The following is a 23,693-nucleotide window of genomic DNA, read 5'->3' as shown; positions in this document are numbered from 1 at the left end:
TGCATAAAGGAGATGAATGGGTATGGGGTAAAAGCCAAGAAAATGCCTTTGAGAAAGCTAAAAAAACTGTGTGCTCCACGGGAGTTGGTCCAGTGTCCCATTAGAGATGCAGGAAGAAATAAAGCCGTACCAGCGGCACAGAGATGAAATGTCCATACAGGCAGACTGCCTCCTATGGGGTAATCGGGTAGTAGTGCCAAAAAAGGGCAGGGACACTTTCATTAGTGACCTCCACAGTACCCACCCAGGCATTGTAATGATGAAAGCGATAGCCCACGTGTGGTGGCTCGGTATCGATGCAGACTTATGTTCACAGTTAAGCAATGCACTCAGGGAGGCGCCACTAAGTTTATGATCCTGGCCCTCCAAACCATGGTCCAGGGTCCATGTCGACTATGCAAGCCCATTCTTGGGAAAAATGTTCCTTGTGGTTGTAGATGCGTACTCCAAATGGATTGAATGTGAGATAATGTCGGCAAGCACATCCTCTGCCACCATTGAAAGCCTGCGGGCCATGTTTGCCACGCACGGCCTGGCTGATGTCCTTGTGAGTGACAATGGGTCGTGCTTCACCAGTGCCGAGTTCAAAGAGTTCATGACCCACAATTGGATCAAACATGTCACCATGTCACTTCTGTCCCGTTTAAACCAGCGTCCAATGGTCAGGCAAAGCGAGTAGTGCAAACAATCAAGCAGAGCTGAAGAGGGTAACTGAAGGCTCACTGCAGACTCGCCTATCCCGAGTCCTGCTTAGTTATCACATAAGACCCCACTCGCTCATTGGGGTTCCCCCCGCTGAACTGCTCATGAAAAGGTCACTTAAGACAAGGCTCTTGTTAGTCCACCCTGATCTACACGAACAGATAGAGAGCAGGCGGCTTCAACAGAATACATATCATGATCGCTCAAATGTGTCACGTGAAATTGAGATTAATGATCCTGTATTTGTGTTGAACTGTGGACAAGGTCCCAAGTGGCTTCCCGGCACTGTCGTGGCCAAAGAGGGGAGTCGGGTGTTTCAGGTCAAACTTTCAAATGGACTCACCTGCAGAAAACACTTGGACCAAACCAAACTCAGATTCATGGACTATCCAGAACCCACAATAGACTCTATCTTTTTCAACCACCCCACACAAGTGGCAACCGACCCAGCGGTTGACCACGAAGCAGAACCCATCACCCGCAGCAGACCAGCAGGACTCACCACACCCAGCAGCCTGCAAGGCCAGCTGCGCAGCAGCCCAGCGAGGACCCAACAAATGACTCACCAAAAACAGCATTTGCACCGAGACGATCAACCAGGGAAAGGAAGGCCCCAGATCGACTCACATTGTAAATAGTTACACTATTGACTTTGGGGGCGGGGGGGGGGTGGGTGGAATGTGATATATGTAAACCTGTAAATACCTTGTTTAACTACCAAAGGGCTCATCCCCTGGAGTCCCAAGGGATCCCACAATCCCTTGGGAGCACCTGTACATAAGGAGGCCTCACAGGCTTGAGAGGCACTCTGGAGACCGGTAATAAACATAGAAACATAGAAACATAGAAAATAGGTGCAGGAGTAGGCCATTCAGCCCTTCTAGCCTGCACCGCCATTCAATGAGTTCATGGCTGAACATGAAACTTCAGTACCCCCTTCCTGCTTTCTCGCCATAACCCTTGATCCCCCGAGTAGTAAGGACTTCATCTAACTCCCTTTTGAATATATTTAGTGAATTGGCCTCAACTACTTTCTGTGGTAGAGAATTCCACAGGTTCACCACTCTCTGGGTGAAGAAGTTTCTCCTCATCTCGGTCCTAAATGGCTTACCCCTTATCCTCAGACTGTGACCCCTGGTTCTGGACTTCCCCAACATTGGGAACATTCTTTCTGCATCTAACCTGTCTAAACCCGTCAGAATTTTAAACGTTTCTATGAGATCCCCTCTCATTCTTCTGAACTCCAGTGAATACAAGCCCAGTTGATCCAATCTTTCTTGATAGGTCAGTCCCGCCATCCCGGGAATCAGTCTGGTGAACCTTCGCTGCACTCCCTCAATAGCAAGAATGTCCTTCCTCAAGTTAGGAGACCAAAACTGTACACAATACTCCAGGTGTGGCCTCACCAAGGCCCTGTACAACTGTAGCAACACCTCCCTGCCCCTGTATTCAAATCCCCTCGCTATGAAGGCCAACATGCCATTTGCTTTCTTAACCGCCTGCTGTACCTGCATGCCAACCTTCAATGACTGATGTACCATGACACCCAGGTCTCGTTGCACCTTCCCTTTTCCTAATCTGTCACCATTCAGATAATAGTCTGTCTCTCTGTTTTTACCACCAAAGTGGATAACCTCACATTTATCCACATTATACTTCATCTGCCATGCATTTGCCCACTCACCTAACCTATCCAAGTCACTCTGCAGCCTAATAGCATCCTCCTCGCAGCTCACACTGCCACCCAACTTAGTATCATCTGCAAATTTGGAGATACTGCATTTAATCCCCTCGTCTAAATCATTAATGTACAATGTAAACAGCTGGGGCCCCAGCACAGAACCTTGCGGCACTCCACTAGTCACTGCCTGCCATTCTGAAAAGTACCCGTTTACTCCTACTCTTTGCTTCCTGTCTGACAACCAGTTCTCAATCCACATCAGCACACTACCTCCAATCCCATGTGCTTTAACTTTGCACATTAATCTCTTGTGTGGGACCTTGTCGAAAGCCTTCTGAAAGTCCAAATATACCACATCAACTGGTTCTCCTTTGTCCACTTTACTGGAAACATCCTCAAAAAATTCCAGAAGATTTGTCAAGCATGATTTCCCTTTCACAAATCCATGCTGACTTGGACCTATCATGTCACCATTTTCCAGATGCACTGCTATGACATCCTTAATAATTGATTCCATCATTTTACCCACTACTGAGGTCAGGCTGACCGGTCTATAATTCCCTGTTTTCTCTCTCCCTCCTTTTTTAAAAAGTGGGGTTACATTGGCTACCCTCCACTCCATAGGAACTGATCCAGAGTCAATGGAATGTTGGAAAATGACTGTCAATGCATCCGCTATTTCCAAGGCCACCTCCTTAAGTACTCTAGGATGCAATCCATCAGGCCCTGGGGATTTATCGGCCTTCAATCCCATCAATTTCCCCAACACAATTTCCCGACTAATAAAGATTTCCCTCAGTTCCCCCTCCTTACTAGACCCTCTGACCCCTTTTATATCCGGAAGGTTGTTTGTATCCTCCTTAGTGAATACCGAACCAAAGTACTTGTTCAATTGGTCCGCCATTTCTTTGTTCCCCGTTATGACTTCCCCTGATTCTGACTGCAGTGGACCTACGTTTGTCTTCACCAACCTTTTTCTCTTTACATACCTATAGAAACTTTTGCAATCCGCCTTAATGTTCCCTGCAAGCTTCTTCTCGTACTCCATTTTCCCTGTCCTAATCAAACCCTTTGTCCTCCTCTGCTGAGTTCTAAATTTCTCCCAGTCCCCAGGTTCGCTGCTATTTCTGGCCAATTTGTATGCCACTTCCTTGGCTTTAATACTATCCCTGATTTCCCTAGATAGCCACGGTTGAGCCACCTTCCCCTTTTTATTTTTACGCCAGACAGGAATGTACAATTGTTGTACTTCATCCATGCGGTCTCTAAATGTCTGCCATTGCCCATCCACAGTCAACCCCCTAAGTATCATTCGCCAATCTATCCTAGCCAATTCACGCCTCATACCTTCAAAGTTACCCTTCTTTAAGTTCTGGACCATGGTCTCTGAAATTACTGTTTCATTCTCCATCCTAATGCAGAATTCCACCATATTATGGTCACTCTTCCCCAAGGGGCCTCGCACAATGAGATTGCTAATTAATCCTCTCTCATTACACAACACCCAGTCTAAGATGGCCTCCCCCCTAGTTGGTTCCTCAACATATTGGTCTAGAAAACCATCCCTTATGCACTCCAGGAAATCCTCCTCCACCGTATTGCTTCCAGTTTGGCTAGCCCAATCTATGTGCATATTAAAGTCACCCATTATAACTGCTACACCTTTATTGCATGCACCCCTAATTTCCTGTTTGATGCCCTCCCCAACATCCCTATTACTGTTTGGAGGTCTGTACACAACTCCTACTAACGTTTTTTGCCCTTTGGTGTTCTGCAGCTCTACCCATATAGATTCCACATCATCCAAGCTAATGTCTTTCCTAACTATTGCATTAATCTCCTCTTTAACCAGCAATGCTACCCCACCTCCTTTTCCTTTTATTCTATCCTTCCTGAATGTTGAATACCCCTGAATGTTGAGTTCCCAGCCCTGATCATCCTGGAGCCACGTCTCCGTAATAAAGGACTACGGTCACACATTACTTTGAGCTTACAGTATCTGGTCAGATTCTTTATTCAAGATATAACAGTATCGGTGCCGTGTCATTCACTTTGCATCCAATTTCCACCCTTTCCACACCTTCACATGGCCCATCTCCGACTCTTCCCTTCCCTTCCTCGACTTCTCTGTCTGCATCTCTGGGGATAGGCTTTCGACCAGTATCCACTATAAGTCCACTGACTCCCACAGCTGCCTGGACTGCACTAACACAAAAGCAAAATACTGCAGATACTGGAATCTGAAATAAAAACAGAGAATTGCTGGAAATCTCAACGGTTCAGGCAGCATCTGTGGAGAGAAAAACAGAGTTAACGTTTCGGGTCAAGGTCAACTCTGTTTTTCTCTCCAGAGATGCTGCCTGACCTGCTGAGGTTTCCAGCATTCTCTGTTTTTATACTTGGACTACACTTCCTCCCATCCTGCATCCTGTAAGGATTCCATTCCATTCTTCCAGTTTCTCCATCGCATCTGCTCTGGCGACGCCACCTTTCACACTTTCTGACATGTCTTCATTTTCCTCAACCGAGGATTCCCCTCCTGTGGTTAACATGACTCTTGACCGTGTCCGTTCCATTTCCCGCAGCTCTGCTCTCACCCCATCCCCTCCCTCTCACAACCACAACAGGATTACCTTTCATCCCACCAGCCTCCACTTTCAACGGATCATCCTCCGCTATTTCCGCCACCTCCAGCGTGATCCCACCACCAATCACATCTTCCCCTCCCCTCCCAGCATTCCAAAGGGACCGCTCCCTCCGTGACATCCTGGTCCATTCTGCAGTCACCTCCAGTACCCCTTCCCCTTCCCATGGCACCTTTCCGTGCAAGTGCATGAGATGCACCACCTGCCCTTTTACCTCCTCCCTTCCCACTATCCAGGGCCCCAAATACTCCTTCCAGATGAAACAGCGATTTACTTGTATTTCTTTCAATTTAGTATACTGTATTCGCTGCTCACGATGTGGTCTCCTCTACACTGGGGAGACCAGGCGTAGATTGGATGACCGCGTTGTGGAACCTCCATTCTGTCCACAAGTGTGACCCTGAGCTTCCGGTCACCTGTCACTTTAATTCTCCACTTCACTCCCACTCTGACCTCTCCGTCCTTGGCCTCCTACACTGTTCTAAAGAAGCTCTTTCGTTTAGGCACTTTACAGCCTTCTGGACTCAACATCGCGTTCAACAATTTCAGAGTGTAACTGCTGCCCATCTTTGGCTCCCTTCCCTACCCCAAGCCTATGTTTTTTCCATCGTCTTCAATGGCAACTGGTCATTATTGTGACATTCACACCCTATCTTGACATGTTTTTCTAACTCCTGGCATCACCATTTCAATTCGGCCCATCATCCCTTTCATCTCTCCAATCTTCCACTCTATTACATACCTTCCCTTTAGAACATAAGAAATAGGAGCAGGAGTAGGCCATTTGGCCCCTCGAGCCTGCTCCCCATTTAATAAGATCGTGGCTGATCTGATTTTGTTCTTTCTTCCCCTCCCCTTTCAGTGCTTAAGAATGTGTTGTTTTCCAACACTCATCAGTTCTAACGAACGGTCCTCGACCTGAAATGTTAACTCTGCTTTTCTCTCCACAGATGCTGCCTGATCTGCTGAGATTTCCAGCATTTTCTGTTTTTATATACTGCAACTACTGTTGTGACAAACAGCGTACGTTTAACTTCGGCAGGGGTAGAAAATGGGCAAGAACGGATCAGCTGCCCGTCACTCACACTGCCTGATTTTCCTTTGACACCATAGCACGGAAAGTCTGGCAGGGTGTATAGCGACCAGCTGATCCGATAGGACGCATTAGCAAACGCAGCCTGGTGGAGCGTGTCAATGGAGGACGCACGCACGATGATGTCATCGCATGGCTACTGCACTGCGCGTGAGCCAACTCGGGCGCAGACGCAAAATTCGGCGGATGTGCGCACGCGCGCACTCAGCGAGCGAGAGCGAGAGCGAGACGCACGCGAACTCAGAGAGAGAGAGAGAGAGCACGAGCGAACTCGGTTGGCTGAGAGGATTTGGTCTGCTGTAAAACTGACCCAGTCAGATTCGCGCTCGAGTTCCTTCCAATGACCTCATTGGTGTCTGTGGGAGGAGAGCGGAGGTTGGCCGGTTGGTAATGTGGCGAAGAGCGACTGATTATCGAAAAGTTTCTTCGGGAGTCGGTAAGTTTTAAAGTTGAAGCAAAAGCGGGTCCGCCATAGTTGACTGCGAGTCTCCTGCTGGCTCGGTGAGGTCTTCTGGAACTTTTCTCGAACAAGTTGCGTGAATCAGTAATGTCGGCGAGTTGAAACCGCCGCTGGGCCGAATCGGGTCGAAATCCCGTTACGGCGGCGGCACTGATTTATGTGTTATGTGGAAAAGTTCTGGAAAAGTTGCGTGGCGGGGCTGTTGGAGACCCGGTAACCGGCTGTTTTTTTTTGGGGGGGGGGAAGGAGGGTTGGGGTTCGCGAGTCACTGGTTGCAGACGGCAGGGTGCGGACTGGCTGAGAACTGGAAATGCCAGGACTTGTTCCTGACCCGCTGGGAACGCCCTGACCGCCAGAAGAACCAGTTTGTTTGATGTGGATGTCGGCGGGCGGGTGTGAAGCAGACGATCCCAGTCACTCCAGTAGTTACATATTTTGGCAGGCTTTTTCGTCGTTATTTTTAGCATTAAATGAAAATGAAGGCGTTTGCTAATTTCAAATTATATTCTTTAAAAAAAGTCATCATTAAAATTCATAGATGAGCAGTAGTTTTTAGGACGACACTTAAAATTAGCGTAACAAGTAGGAAAGTGAACAGGCGCAGCTTTAAATAAATTGCAAGCAGATCATGATTATAGTTCTGAATCAAAAGTGGTATACATCATGTGTACTATTCACCCTTCCAAAAATATGTGAATGTGTGCTACCAAATGTAAAGGTTAAAATTGAATAAATCTTTAATTTCAAATATACAATTTTATGGTGCCATAACACTTCATTTTTAAACATAATGAAGGTAGAGCGCAGGAATGTACAGGACCGTTGCACTGTCGTTTGTCAGCCCTAAAGTCTAAAAGCTACTCAATCTCTCCATCTTTTTGCACCAAAAGGCTATTTGGCTTCTTGTTCTGACTGGTGCAGTCTCTGCAGCCTTTGACATGGTCCGCCACAGCATTCTTTTCCCATGCTTCCCCGGCATTGTCTAGCTTTGTGGAACTATCCTCATTTGCTTCCACTCTTACCTATGTGATTGTAGCCAAAGCATCTCTAGCGATAACATCTCCAGCAATGGTTCTCCTCCCACCCTACATTATTACCTCAAGTACAAGGATATATACCTGGACCCCTCAACTAAACGTTGCCCTTTTGTAGTGACATTTATAGTCATGAGATCAGCTTCCATATGTGTTGTACCTCCACTTGCCTCGCCACTATCTCTGTCTTGTTGGATTGCTTGTTTGACAGCCAGTCTTGCTGAGCCTTATATTCCAGTTAAATGTTAGCTGATGTCTTTTGATCCTGCCACAAACTATCGTTGCCAATGATCCATCTGCTCCCCGGCCATTATCTCGGGCTGAGCCAGATTGTTTATAACCTCTGTCGTGTTTGATTTGAAGCTCAGCTTTTGGCCTCATCACTCCAGGTCACACACCATCCTGACTTGGAATTGGATCATTGCTATTCCTTTTATTGTCATGAATCATATCCTGGAATTTCCTACCTAAAACCATGCAAGGACTACAGTGATTCAAGGAGAGACCCCCCCCTCCTCCCACCTGAAGGCAACCAGGGATGGGCAATTAATTCAGCCTTGCTCGTGCTGTCTTACATTCTGAGAACAAATAATTTAAAAATTGCCTGTTGCATGTCTCTGTCTATTTGCCATTGAAATCCTCAGATCTTTGTTGCCTCCAGTCTTGATTATCTCAATGCTGTGAGGCTGGCTTCCCATCCTCCATAAGCTCATCCAAAACTCTGCTGATCATATCCCATTCTACACCAAATTTTGTTTGCTCATCACTCCATTTTCACTGACCTACATTGAGTCCTAGTTTCCAATGTTTAAAATTTAAAATTCTCATCCTTGTGTTTAAATCTCCACAACTTTGCCCTTCTTTGTCCTATAAGCTTCTGAATTAATTTCTGGCATTAATGCCTTCAACCACCTCAGTCCTGTCCTCTGGAATGCCCTTCCTTAAATAGAAAATGAATTAAAAACCAAACTCCAGCTTGTTTCCTGTTATTTGTAGCTCCCCACCCACATTTTTGTATTGAACAAATCATTTTACTCAATGTAAACAATAAGAGAGACTTAAATTTCTATAATGTCTTATTGTACGTCAGCAATGTCCCATCATGTCCTATCATGCTTCACAATGAATACTTTGAAGTGCAATTACTGTTTTTTCAGTAAGTGCAGCAGCCCACAACTCCCTCAGTAGTACAGCACTAATGTGACAGTCTAGATTATGTGCTCAAAGAACAACAGGGGAGTTCTCTTGGTATCCTGGCTAACATTTATCCATCAACCAACATCACTAAAACAAATCATCATTGCAGTTTCTGGGATTTTGCTGTGCAAACATTGACTCTACACTATAATGGTGACTGCACTTCAAAAGTAATTCATTGGCTTGAAATGTTTTAAGTTGTGAAGTGATAGTTTGAATCCCAGGATACAGTTTAACAGATGGAACTTCACTTATTTAGTCAATGTAAATCTGGCCCTGGTGATAGTTGACACCCTACCTATTATAAAAGTGAGAATCCTCTGGCTCTGAGCAATGCGATGGGGATCCAATAATCATACATTAAAACTTGCCATATGTAATTACTAGTATATAATTTCTGGTCTATTTCCATAATATCTGTCACAAATGTTTCTCTTCAATTTTTTAAAAACTCATTCTTTCAAAGGCAGCTGTGCTGTTGCTCACTTAATGAGATATCCAAGTTAGTTGGTGGTGTGATTTACTCAAAAGATTCCTCCCATGACCCTTGAGTTGCAACTGATACCTTTCTATTACCGAGACTACTTCCCCTATCCCCAAGCCTCTTGCAGAATGCTGAAAACTATATTGCTGGAAACTGTCTGTATGCTGTTAAATGCTTTTAAAACCAGTATGCTATATACTGGCAGACTTGTAGCTGGTTCCCATCAACAGCCAGAAATGTGGCTTTTGGCGCTGTGGTTGGACGCATAAGGAGTTAAGGAGGGAGGAGCCGGGACCAGTCGGGGGAGGGGGAAGAACACTGATTTATTCAGTTTCCCAATAAGTTGGGATGTCTCCCCTCCAACAATCACACCCCCCTTTTGGACACCCATGCCTTTCCTCATGTGCGATCCCTAATAAAATCCCTATCTTCACACCCTGTACATATTGCTTCCATATTCCATTATTGCCACACCCCAAGTTCACTTTCCCATCACTACCACACCCAACATCAATGTCCCAATGCTACCACACCTCAAACTCTGCCCAGCTCCGTAAAACATTTCCTTACCCACTCCCTTTGTGTCCTGACATTAGGTCCTTTTCCAGTGCTGAACAGTTCTCCCAATACTTCCACATCCCAAAACCACCCCTTAGATTTTTGCACGATTACTACTACCCTGTTCTTAGAAGCTGTCTCCTACCCACTTACAACTGAAACATTTGCCCTGTCATCTTTTTTCTGGGCATTGGAAAAAGGAGAGAGAAAATAAATTACATTTAATAATGGGAAATGTGGAAATGGCTGAGACCTTAAACAATTATATTGCTTCGGGCTTCACAGTGGAAGACACGAAAACCATGCCAAAAATTGCTGGTCACAAGAATGTGGGAAGGGAGGACCTTGAGACAATCACTATCACTATCACTAGGCGGGGTAGTGCTGGATAGGCTAATGGGACTCAAGGTAGACACGTCCCCTGGTCCTGATGAAATGCATCCCAGGGTATTAAAAGAGATGGCAGAAGTTATAGCAGATGCATTTGTTATAATCTACCAAAATTCTCTGGACTCCGGGGAGGTACCAGCGGATTGGAAAGCAGCTAATGTAACGCCTCTGTTTACAAAAGGCAGGTAACTATAGGCCGGTTAGTTTAACATCTGTAGTGGGGAAAATGCTTGAAGCTATCATTAAGGAAGAAATAGCGGGACATCTAGATAGGAATAGGGCAATCATGCAGACGCAGCATGGATTCATGAAGGGGAAATCATGTTTAACTAATTTACTGGAATTCTTTGAGGATATAACGAGCATGGTGGATAGAGGTGTACCGATGGATGTGGTGTATTTAGATTTCCAAAAGGCATTCGATAAGGTGCCACACAAAAGGTTACTGCAGAAGATAAAGGTACGCGGAGTCAGAGGAAATGTATTAGCATGGATAGAGAATTGGCTGGCTAACAGAAAGCAGAGAGTCGGGATAAATGGGTCCTTTTCAGGTTGGAAATCGGTGGTTAGTGGTGTGCCACAGGGATTGGTGCTGGGACCACAACTGTTTACAATATACATAGATGACCTGGAAGAGGGGACAGAGTGTAGTGTAACAAAATTTGCAGATGACACAAAGATTAGTGGGAAAGCGGGTTGTGTAGAGGACACAGAGAGGCTGCAAAGAGATTTAGATAGGTTAAGCGAATGGGCTAAGGTTTGGCAGATGGAATACAATGTTGGAAAGTGTGAGGTCATCCACCTTGGAGGGAAAAAAACCTAGTAAAAGTGAATATTATTTGAATGGGGAGAAATTACAACATGCTGCGGTGTAAAAGGACCTGGGGGTCCTTGTGCATGAAACTCTTTTAGAAGTTAGTTTGCAGGTGCAGCAGGTAATCAGGAAGGCGAATGGAATGTTGGCCTTCATTGCGAGAGGGATGGAGTACAAAAGCAGGGAGGTCCTGCTGCAACTGTATAGGGTATTGGTGAGGCCGCACCTGGAGTACTGCGTGCAGTTTTGGTCACCTTACTTAAGGAAGGATATACTAGCTTTGGAGGGGGTACAGAGACTATTCACTAGGCTGATTCCGGAGATGAAGGGGTTACCTTATGATGATAGATTGAGTAGACTGGGTCTTTTCTCATTGGAATTCAGAAGGATGAGGGGTGATCTTGTAGAAACTGAAAGAGATAGACAAGATAGAGGCAGAGCGGTTGTTTCCACTGGTCGGGGAGACTAGAACTAGGGGGCACAGTCTCAAAATACGGGGGAGCCAATTTAAAACCGAGTTGAGAAGGAATTTCTTCTCCCAGAGGGTTGTGAATCTGTGGAATTCTCTGCCCAAGGGAGCAGTTGAGGCTAGCTCATTGAATGTATTCAAGTCACAGATAGATAGATTTTTAACCAATAAGGGAATTAAGGGTTATGGGGAGCAGGCGGGTAAGTGGAGCTGAGTCCACGGCCAGATCAACCATGATCTTGTTGAATGGCGGAGCAGGCTCGAGGGGCTAGATGGCCTACTCCTGTTCCTAATTCTTATGTACATAGGCTAATTTTTTTAAGTAATCATGGCTACAGGTTTATAGTTTCCACAAATATAATCGTAGAATTTGAGCCTCAAAATATCACTAACATTCCAATTACTCTGAATGAGTCAAATTGTCTTATTAAGCGCACAATATACTGTATAGAAACATAGAAACATAGAAAATAGGTGCAGGAGTAGGCCATTCGGCCCTTCTAGCCTGCACCGCCATTCAATGAGTTCATGGCTGAACATTCAACTTCAGTACCCCATTCCTGCTTTCTCGCCATACCCCTTGATCCCCTTAGCAGTAAGGACCTCATCTAACTCCTTTTTGAATATATTTAGTGAATTGGCCTCAACAACTTTCTGTGGTAGAGAATTCCACAGGTTCACCACTCTGGGTGAAGAAGTTCCTCCGCATCTCGGTCCTAAATGGCTTACCCCTTATCCTCAGACTGTGACCCCTGGTTCTGGACTTCCCCAACATTGGGAACATTCTTCCTGCATCTAACCTGTCTAACCCCGTCAGAATTTTATATGTTTCTATGAGGTCCCCTCTCATTCTTCTGAACTCCAGTGAATACAAGCCCAGTTGATCCAGTCTTTCTTGATAGGTCAGTCCCGCCATCCCGGGAATCAGTCTGGTGAACCTTCGCTGCACTCCCTCAATAGCAAGAATGTCCTTCCTCAGGTTAGGAGACCAAAACTGTACACAATACTCCAGGTGTGGCCTCACCAATGCCCTGTACAACTGTTCCATAAAACAGTGTAAACTCTAACTCTTAATGAGTTGCACCACAGGAGCAGTGTTGACTTTGTGTAAGTGTAGTGTTGAATATGTAAGTGTAGCACTTTTCTGGGCTATGTTTTTCCCATAATTGCATTTGGGCTTACTTAGAACTTATACTTGCCTCTCAGTCCTCCCAGCTCCTGATTTGTGGTGCTGTTTTCCACAGCATCCGCATTATCTGCCTTCCCACAACTACCTGCCAGTTTCAGACACAAACTCTGGGACAACCCGGAAGTGCCGGGAAATCTCCAGCGGGTCAGGGAGCGTCTGTAAATGGAGGAGAAATGGTGACTAGTCAAGGGACGTCTGTATATCAAGGCAATTGTTTCCTGCCCACGCAAGTTTCTGTATAATTTCTTAATTAATTTTGCTGATTAGCCCTCCAGTCCCAATCTCGGTGGGATGACAAGAAAACAAATTTGTTTCACAAATTGGGGTTTTCAATAGTGGAGTCTGTGCCCAACGCAGCGCTGAGGCTCGGGAGTTCGTGGTGAGTCGGAGAGGCTCGGGAGGTGCGTCGGAGAGGCCTATTAAAAAGGCTCAACGCGTCGCTGAGGCTCGGGAGGTGCGTCGGAGAGGCCAAAAAAGATCCAACATGTCGCTGAGGCTCGGGAGTTTGTGGTGAGTCGAGAGGCTCGGGTGGTGCGTCGGAGAGGCCAAAAAAGGTCCAACACGTCGCTGAGGCTCGGGAGTTTGTGGTGAGTCGGAGAGGCTCGGGAGGTGCGTCGGAGAGGCCTATAAAAAGGCTCAACGCGTCGCTGAGGCTCGGGAGCTCGTGGTGAGTTGGAGAGGCGTGCTTGTGCAGCTACAGGGAGAAGGCAAAAAAAAAGTAGAAAGAAATCGAAAGGTGACGTCGCAGCCAAGGGGGTAAGTGATTGGCAAGTAGTTTTTCTTTTTCTTTATCAGTAAGTAACCTTTTAGCATTGTTGCCCAATTAAGTTAATCCAAGGGTTAAGTCACGGCAGGAGAGCTCGGACACGTGTCATGCTCCTCCTGTACTGTGTGGGAACTTGGACGCTTCCAGTGTCCCTGACGACTACGTGTGCGGGAAGTGCATCTGCCTGCAGATCCTGACAGACCGCATTGCGGCGCTGGAGCTGCAGGTGGATGAACTCTGGAGCATCCACGATGCTGAGAATGACGTGAATAGTATGTTTAGCGAGTTGGTCACACCGCAGGTAAAGGGTACACAGCCAGATAGGGAACGGGTGACCAACAGGAAGAGCACTGCAAGGAAGGTAGTGCAGGGATCCCTTCCGGTCATCCCCCTGTAAAACAAATGCACTGCTTTGGGTACTGTTGAGGGGGATGACTCATCAGGGGAAGGCAGCAGCAGCAGCCGCCAAATTCATGACACCGTGGGTGGCTCTGCTGCACAGGAGGGCAGGAAAAAAAATGAGAGAGCGATAGTGATAGGGGAATAGATAGGCGTTTCTGCCGCCGCAACTGAGACTCCAGGGTGGTATGTTGCCTTCCTGGTGCAAGGGTCAAGGATGACTCGGAGCGGGTGCAGGACATTCTGAAAAGGGAGGATGAACAGCCAGTTGTCGTGGTGTATATAGGTTCCACCGATATAGGTAAAAAATGGGATGAGGTCCTACGAGACGAATTTAGGAAGCTAGGAGCTAAATTTAAAAAGTAGGACCTCAAAAGTAGTAATCTCAGGATTGCTACCAGTGCCACATGCCAGCCAGAGTAAGACTCACAGGATAGCTCAGATGAATATGTGGCTTGAGGAGTGGTGCAGAAGGGAGGGATTCAAATTCCTGAGGCATTGGAACCAGTTCTGGGGGAGGTGGGACCAGTACAAACCGGACAGTCTGCACCTGGGCAGGACCGGAACCAGTGTCCTAGTGCTGTTGGGGAGGAGTTAAACTAATATGGCAGGGGGATGGGAACCTATGCAGGGAGACAGAGGGAAATAAAAGGGAGACAAACGATGGAAAGGAGAATAGTAAAAGGGGAGGGCAGAGAAACCCAAGGCAAAAAACAAAAAGGGCCACATTACAGCAAAATTCTAAAGGGGCAAAGTGCGTTGAAAAGACAAGCCTGAAGGCTCTGTGCCTCAATGCGAGGAGTATTCGCAATAAGGTGAACGAATTAACTGTGCAGATAGCAGTTAATGGATATGATGTAATTTACATCACAGAGACATGGCTCTAGGGTGACCAAGGCTGGGTACTCAACATCCAGGGGTATTCAACATTTAGGCAGGATAGACAGAAAGGAAAAGGAAGCGGGGTGGCGTTGCTGGTTAAAGAGGAAATTAATGCAATAGTAAGGAAGGATATTAGCTTGGATGATGTGGAATCTGTATGGGTGCAGCTACGGAATACCAAAGGGCAGAAAACACTGGTGGGAGTTGTGTACAGGCCACCAAACAGTAGTAGTGAGGTTGGAGACAGCATCAAACAAGAAATAAGGGATGTGTGCAATAAAGGTACAGCAATTATCATGGGCGACTTTAATTTGCATATAGATTGGGCTAACCAAACTGGTAGCAATGCGGTGGAGGAGGATTTCCTGGAGTGTATTAGAGATGGATTTCTTGACCAATATGTCGGAATCAACTCGAGAGCTGGCCATCCTAGACTGGGTGATGTGTAATGAGAAGGGACTAATTAGCAATCTTGTTGTGCGAGGCCCCTTGGGGAAGAGTGACCATAATATGGTAGAATTCTTTATTAAGATGGAGAGTGACACAGTTAATTTGGAAACTAGGGTCCTGAACTTGAGGAAAGCTAACTTCGATGGCATGTGACGTGAATTGGCTAGAATAGACTGGCAAATGATACTTAAAGGGTTGACGGTGGATAGGCAATGGCAAACATTTATAGATCACATGGAGAAACTTCAACAATTGTACATCCCTGTCTGGAGTAAAAATAAAACTGGGAAAGTGGCTCAACCGTGGCTAACGAGGGAAATTAAGGATAGTGTTAGATCCAAGGAAGAGGCATATAAATTGGCCAGGAAAAGCAGCAAACCTGAGGACTGGGAGAAATTTAGAATTCAGCAGAGGAGGACAAAGGGTTTAATTAGGAAGGGGAAAATAGAGTACGAGAGGAAGCTTGCCGGGAGCATAAAAACTGACTGCAAAAGCTTCTATAGATATGTGAAGACAACCGTAGGTCCCTTGCAGTCGGACTCGGGTGAATTTATAATGGGGAACAAAGAAATGGCAGATCAATTGAACAAATACTTTGGTTCTGTCTTCACGAAGGAAGACACAAATAACCTTCCGGAAATACTAGGGGACCGAGGGTCTAATGAAAAGGAGGAACTGAAGGATATCCTTATTGGGCGGGAAATTGTGTTGGGGAAATTGGGATTGAAGGCCGATAAATCCCCGGAGCCTGGTTGTCTTCATCCCAGAGTACTTAAGGAAGTGGCCCTAGAAATAGTGGATGCATTGGTGATAATTTTTCAACAGTCTATCGACTCTGGATCAGTTCCTATTGACTGGAGAGTAGCTAATGTAGCACCACTTTTTTTAAAAAAGGAGGGAGAGAGAAAACGGTTAATTATAGACCGGTTAGCCTGACATCAGTAGAGGGAAAATGTTGGAATCAATTATTAAGGATGAAATCGCAGTGCATTTGGAAAGCAGTGACAGGATCGATCCAAGTCAGCATGGATTTATGAAAGGGAAATCATGCTTGACAAATGTTCTGGAATTTTTTGAGGAAATAACTAGTAGAGTGGACAAGGGAGAACCAGTGGATGTGGTGTATTTGGACTTTCAAAAGGCCTTTGACAAGGTACCACATAAGAGATTGGTGTGCAAAATCAAAGCACATGTTATTGGGGGTAATGTACTGGCGTGGATAGAGAATTGGTTGGCAGACAGGAAGCAGAGAGTCGGGCTAAACGGGTCCTTTTCGGAATGGGAGGCAGTGACTAGCGGAGTGCCGCAGGGCTCAGTGCTGGGACCCCAGCTGTTTACAATATGCATTAATGATTTAGAGGAAGGAATTGAGTGTAATATCTCAAAGTTTGTAGATGACACTAAACTGGTGTGAGCTGTGAGGAGGATGCTAAGAGGCTGCAGGGTGATTTGGACAGGTTAGGTGAGTGGGCAAATGCATGGCAGATGCAGTATAATGTGGATAAATGTGAGGTTATCCATTTTGGGGGCAAAAACACGAAGGCAGAAATATTATCTGAATGGCGGCAGATTAGGAAAAGGGGAAGTGCAACGAGACCTGGGTGTCATGGTTTATCAGTATTTGAAAGTTGGCATGCAGGTACAGCAGGCGGAGAAGAAGGCAAATAGCATGCTGGCCTTCATAGCGAGGGGATTTGAGTATAGAAGCAGGGAGGTCTTACTGCAGTTGTACAAGGCCTTGGTGAGGCCTCACCTGGAATATCGTGTTCAGTTTTGGTCTCCAAATCTGAGGAAGGACGTTCTTGCTATTGAGTGCAGCGAAGGTTCACCAGACTGATTTCAGGGATGGCTTACTGACATATGAGGAGAGACTGGATCAACTGGGCCTTTGTACACTGGAGTTTAGAATGATGAGAGGGGATCTCATAGAAACGTATAAGATTCTGATGGGATGGGACAGGTTAGATGCGGGAAGAATGTTCCCGATGTTGGGGAAGTCCAGAACCAGGGGACATAGTCTTAGGATAAGGGGTAGGCCATTTAGGACTGAGATGAGGAGAAACATCTTCACTCAGAGTTGTTAACCTATGGAATTCCCTACCGCAGAGAGTTGTTGATGCCAGTTCATTGGATATATTCAAGAGTGAGTTAGATGTGGCCCTTACGGCTAAAGGGATATGGAGAGAAAGCAGGACAGGGGTACTGAGGTGAATGATCAGCCATGATCGTATGAATGGTGGTGCAGACACGAAGGGCCGAATGGCCTTCTCCTGCACCTATTTTCTGTTTCTATCACCATTCCGCCCCTCAAGGCCTGTAAAATCAGATCTCTTGCTAGATGCCCACTCAGTTGTTGCTCCCATGCGCCAATACATTTTTTTCTCCCGCCCTCACTGATAAGCTGCCTGTGTGACAAAAGCCCGAAGGTAATGGGCTCAATTTTCCCCAGTGATTTGCGCCGTTTTTTTGGCCAAAATTTTAAAAATCCCAAGTTTCCCCAAAGATTTTGCACCAGCGTAACTCAGTTACGATTTTTAAAGGGTTTTTTTGTGTCATAGGGAGCGTGACCCGATGTCTGCGTCAGTTTTTCACAATGATGCAAGTTTAACCAATTTAAATTACTCCTAGGACGGTGTATGTGACCACTCCCGAAAAACCTTCTGGGCACTTGAGAAACCAGCGCACATTAAAAAATTGGCGCGGAGCGACGCCATTGTTTTTATGTGAAGTTTTGGAGAGTCAAGAACATACATACATCCATAATCAAGCTTAAATTTTTAAAACTTAAAACTCAGGAAATAGAAGTTTAATGTAATTCTTTAAGTTTCATTTTTTTTTAAAATTGACGCCACCACCGAATGTCTCCAAGCCGGGCTCGTGGGTTGGAGCGTTGGCCAGCAAAATCGGTCCGTCCTCGGGGCTCGGCTTGAAAAGAATCCCGGGGGGGTGGGGGACTGTGGAAGGCGAACGGAAGGCATGAGAAGCCTACACCATGCATCAAATGAAGCTCTGGGGTGGTGGGGTGGGGGGCTGTGGGAGGCAAATGGAAGGCATGAGAAGCCTACACCTCATCATCATTATAGGCAGTCCCTCGGAATCGAGGAAGACTTGCTTTCACTCTTAAAATTAGTCCTTAGGTGGCTGAACAGTCCAATACAAGAGCTCCCTGTCACAGGTGGGACAGATAGTCGTTGAGGGTAAGGGAGGGTTGGACAGGTTTGCCGCACGCTCTTTTTGCTGCCTGCGCTTGATTTCTGCATGCTCTCGGCGATGAGCCTCGAGGTGCTCAGCGCCCTCCCGGATGCACTTCCTCTACTTAGGGCGGTCTTTGGCCAGGGACTCCAAGGTGTCGGAGGGGATGTTGCACTTTATCAGGGAGGCTTTGAGGGTGTCCTTGTAACGTTTCCTCTGCCCGTCTTCGGTTCGTTTGCAGTGAAGGAGTTCCGAGTAGAGCGCTTACTTTGGGAGTCTCGTTTCTGGCATGTGGACAATGTGGCCTGCCTAGCTGAGCTGATCAAGTGTGGTCAGTGCTTCAATGCTGGGGATGTTGGCCTGGTTGAGGACGCAAATGCTGGTGCGTCTGTCCTCCCGGGGGATTTGTAGGATCTTGCGGAGACATCGTTGGTGGTATTTCTCCAGTGGCTTGTGGTGTCTACTGTATGTGGTCCATGTCTCTGAGCCATATAGGAGGGCAGGTATTACCAGAACCTTGTAGACCATGAACTTGGTGTAGACCATGAGCCTACACCACGCATCAATGAAGCCTGGAAGGGGGGTTGTGAAAGGCGAACTGAAGGCATGAGAAGCCTACACTATGCATCAAATAAAGCCTGGGGGGGGATTCCCGATCATTGCGCCTGCTCAGACCTGGGGGGTGGGGTGGGGTGGTTTGAGGGGTGCGTGGTAGAGGGTCAGGGGGTGTGTCTGGGGTGCGTGGTCGAGGGTCCGCTTTGGGCCTCTTCAGAGACTGGTTTGGGGATTGGAGTGGTAGTTGATTCTGTCAATGGGTGTGAGGTCTGGGTGTGTTCCCTTGCAGCAGCTAACTCTGACATTCCCTCCCTCATGTTCGCCGACAGTGTCTCAGCTAACTGCGACATTCCCTCCCTCCTGTGCACCGACATTGTTTCGGCTGACTAAGACATCCCCTCCCTCGTGTTCCCGGACAGTGTTCCCATTTCTCGTGAGAGTGTTGTTACTTCTCCTGACAGTCCCGATACCTTTCTCGTGAGAGTGTTGTTACTTCTTCTGACAGTCCCGATACCTCATCACCCACCCCACTGATGGTGTCAAGGAGTGATCGGGTAAGGTCAATGCTCTGAGGAGAGTGCTGTCGAGCTCTCCTTTCCCTCCTCGCCCTGGGTGTGACTCGCTGCACCCCACTGGATTCCCCTGCCTCAGACGGTGGGAAACCATGGAATGTCCCACCAACACTCCAACCACTCCGGGCAGAGGCTGGCATCTCAATGGGTGGCACCAGCACCTCCTCCAGAGTGAGTACAACAGTAGGGCCTTCATCCATCCCCCCCTCCTCACCCCCATCCTCTTGGCCTGGAATGTGGGATAAAAAGATGTTCTCTTCAGGCTCGTCCGCGTCTGCATCATCTTCTGCATCGTCTGGGTTGGCATCAAGTTCTGCAAAATATAACAGAACAGAGACAAATGGTTAGCAGCAGAGGATGGGCAGGGTGGAATGAGTAGGCTCACAGCGCAGATAGCAGGCTGATTTGAAGGACCACGATGCATGATAGCATCTTGCATCAACCGAAGCATAGCTGACGGAGACTTCCCCCATGAGCCAAAGCATGGCTAGCCTGTGCAGTACTTAACATTTAGCAAAGCCAGACTGTGGAATTTGCAGGACTTGCCCTCTCCCTCGAGTGTGGGGCCCAGCTTGTGCAGTGGTGGTGGCTTTTCTCCAGGCAGGATTCATCAAAGCAGCGACCTTCTCTTCCAAGGGTGTCAGTGGCTGCAGATTTTCCAGGCCTCCTCCTGTTCGAGTTCTTTCTCATTTGTTGTGTGCCACTTTCCTCTGCACAGATGAAAACATAACTTTTTAGAAAGGGTGTCTTTCTGCTGGGTGGGACATATACAGCTGGTCACATTTACAATTGTAATTCCATTGAATAAATGAAAATAGTACTTACACTAACTACTTGACCAAGGTGCTGCCACTTCTTTTTGTACTGGCCTCCAGACTTCGAGGTTGTCAACATTGCACAGTAATCTTGTGCCAGTTGGTTCCAGCCTTTTCTTTTGGTGGAACTTTTGTGTGACCTCTGCTGGTGTCCAGCTCGTGCCATCTGCCCTCAATCACAGTACATAGTGCTTCCACTTCATCCTGTAAGAAATTCTTGGTCCTTGCACTGCTTTGCATCTTGTATTGCAGCTCCTATTTTTCAACTGAGAATTAAAGTTCTCACACACAAATTGGCTCTTTAAAAATGGCCGAATGCAGACCAGGAGCTGTACTGGGCGTACGCGCCCATAGGAATCACGTCAAAAATGTCCTTTTTTTTCCCGCGCATGCACAGAAGGGGCGGCATCGTTTTTTTTCAACGCAGACATTTGGCTCCACCGCCCGAGGCTACAGGACAGGCTGCGCGGCGCCAATTTTGAAAAATAGAACGGGGAAACTTGCTACTTTTTTTGGGAGTAGTTGGGGCCAAGAAAAACCGGCGTAACTCTGGTATTACGCCAAAAAACGGCATAGGGGAAAATTGAGCCAAAGAAAAGGCACTTCAAAGAACTTAAAGGTGTTTCTCAATCATGGGCAAGAATTAGCTATAGGTATTGTTTTTTGCGGGGTTTTTACAAACTGGTTACTTGGTAGCCATGTCTTAGTTATTTAAAGCTTACGCCTACATTATAAGTGCACTAAACGTTTTAAGTAACTAAATTGAAGTGCTTAGTGCGCACATTGTCTTAATTTTGAGGGGAATTCATGAAGATATACCACTTCATTCTATTCTGAAATAAAATCTCCCAGACCCTAGGTCCCTTTGCACTAGTTCCACACCCTGCCCTCTTGGTTCTCCTGGATGCCAAGATCCTCTCTTCAATCATCCCTGACCCTTGGCCTACTCCTGCTCCTATTTCTTTTGTTTTTATGCCTAGAGCAATGTTTCCTGATTTCAACCTTTCCACTCCCCCTCACCCAGTTATTCTACACACCTCCAATGTACCTGGGACATCAGCTTCTAATTACTACATTTTTTTAAAGTTATTAAATCGAGTACATAGGTAAAGCAACATAATCATCAAGGCCACTGATTCAGTTTCCAGAAAATATTGACAAATCACAATTTGACTCTGAAAGCACTGCTAGCATTTCCATATTATTTTCATTAAAAATACAGTTTTACTTACTTGATCATTGCAAGTCAATAGCCCTGATAATGCATTATTTCTATATGGCATAAAACAATATGCTCTGCGGAGTCTGGATCTGGAGCATGGCAATGATGTTTTGATACTAACGTGGCTTGATAGTTTTACACTGCATTAGGTAAAATTGTAAAAGGCTATAAACATTCATAGAGTAATTGAAACCGCTTATCAATTTCAAGTTCTAGGTTGGCCACTGTCCTAGACTTGGATGTTAAGATATATTGAAGCCCTGCACATGCATGCACTTTCTAAGTGTTGCACTTACTTTTTGTTGTGCTTTTTTCCCCTTTAACGCCTGCCTAGTCCACCTAACACACTTTTCTATACTTGCCTTAAATTGAGGCTTGACAGCTCCTAATTTACATCTACAAAGCTATGCCACTTGCCCTGAGGTTTGCTGAAGTGGGATCTTTGGATTCTACCAGCTCCCTCCAGAATTATCTTTGCCCTTTTTACAATGACCTGAAAATTGCAGTCGGCGGCTTCCTGTGGGCGGACACCTCTGACCAGAATTTTTCTCCCGAAAGTACCTGGTGGACCCGGAGGAATGTATACTTACGGTCTGAGGCCGAGATGCGCAGCCCAGCGTATGGGCTCTCACATTCCAGGAACGTAAGCGCAACCTGGGATCACGTGGGCCTGGACCACCAATGAACACGGAATATTCTCATTGATAATAATGGGAGCTCTGTTTGTACGAGCTCCCATTACTATCGATGAGAATAACCCCCAAAACATAGAAACACAGCACAATAAATTTAAAAAAAACCTCACGTATTTCAAAATGAATTGTAATTGAATTTAATTAAATGTTTTAGAAAAAAAATTTTGAAATTTTTAAATGTTTTAATAGGGTTAAAAATAAACTTACATTAATGTACAGGGTTTTTAATATAAAAATTAGTGATTTAATTTTTCTATGTTTTAAGACTCTTACGCTGGTAAAAGTAGGCAATATGCCTGATTTTACCAGGTGTAAGAGTTTAAAGGACATTCGTTGGGCAAAAAGCACAAATCTCTGCGCGCGAATGTCCTTCTCCCGCGGATGTGTGCGATCTGTCAAGACAGTTTGACAGATTGCAAAAGCCGGTTCTCGGCGCACACATATTACGCGCCGAGAACCGGCATTTGCGAGGCCTTTTTGGGTCTGTGCACACATCGTACGCGTCCAGAGAGGCCGCAATTTTCGGGCCAATATTTTTGAGTTTTAAAAAAAACTTTTAAGCTCCCACAGTTGTTGTGAGGCCCATTTCCTTACATCTGAATGCCTAGCTGCCTGGATATCTCTCTCTCACTGCGCCGTCTTAGTACTGAATGCTTGTGGATGGCAGGCCCAAACCTCTGCATTTCCCTCTACATAGAAACATAGAAAATAGGTGCAGGAGTTGGCCATTTGGACCTTTGAGCCTCCACGACCATTCAATATCATCATAGTTGATCATGCAACTTCAGTACCCCATTCCTGCTTTCTCTCCATACTCCTTGATCCCTTTAGCCGTAAGGGCACATCTAACTCCCTTTTGAATATATCTAACGAACTGGCCTCAACAACTTTCTGTGGTAGAGAATTCCACAGGTTCACAACTCTGACTGAAGAAGTTTCTCCTCATCTCGGACTTAAATGGCTTACCCCTTATCCTTGGACTGTGACCCCTGGTCCTGGACTTCCCCAACATCGGGAACATTCTTCCTGCATTTAACCTGTCCAATCCTGTCAGAATTTTATGTTTCTATGAGATCCCCTCTCATTCTTCTAGATTCCAGTGAATATAAGCCTAGCCGATCCAGTCTTTTTTCATATGTCAGTCCTGCCATCCTGGGAATCAGTCTGGCGATCCTTCGCTGCACTCCCTCAATAGCAAGAATGTCCTTCCTCAGATTAGGAGACCAAAACTGTATACAATATTCAAGGTGTGGCCTCACCAAGGCCCTGTACAACTGCAGTAAGACCTCCCTGCTCCTATATTCTCATCCTCTTGCTTTGAAGGCCAACATGCCATTTACCTTCTTCACTGCCTACTGTACCTGCATGCCAGCTTTCAATGACTGTACCATGACACAGGTCTCGTTGCACCTCCCCTTTTCCTAATCTG

At 46.2% G+C, this 23,693-nt stretch overlaps 1 protein-coding gene across 7 annotated transcripts in view; it reads left to right on the top strand.

The window, feature by feature from the left end:
* The first annotated feature begins 6,354 nt into the window (after positions 1-6,354).
* Positions 6,355-23,693, top strand: part of tanc1b (tetratricopeptide repeat, ankyrin repeat and coiled-coil containing 1b) — a 293,922-nt gene continuing 276,583 nt past the window's right edge. For 5 of the 7 annotated variants that reach the window (XM_070875588.1, XM_070875589.1, XM_070875587.1 and 2 more), the window contains exon 1: positions 6,358-6,557. The gene's annotated coding sequence lies outside the window, so the exon portion shown is untranslated. Of the gene's footprint in view, positions 6,558-23,693 lie in introns of all 7 variants that reach the window. The other 2 variants (XR_011592658.1, XM_070875590.1) reach the window with 2 other exon arrangements.

This window comes from Pristiophorus japonicus, chromosome 3 (assembly GCF_044704955.1).
Source record: "Pristiophorus japonicus isolate sPriJap1 chromosome 3, sPriJap1.hap1, whole genome shotgun sequence".
Taxonomy (NCBI): domain Eukaryota; kingdom Metazoa; phylum Chordata; class Chondrichthyes; family Pristiophoridae; genus Pristiophorus; species Pristiophorus japonicus.
The sequence above is the reverse complement of the archived record's forward strand: the minus strand, read 5'-3'. Positions and strand labels throughout refer to the sequence as shown.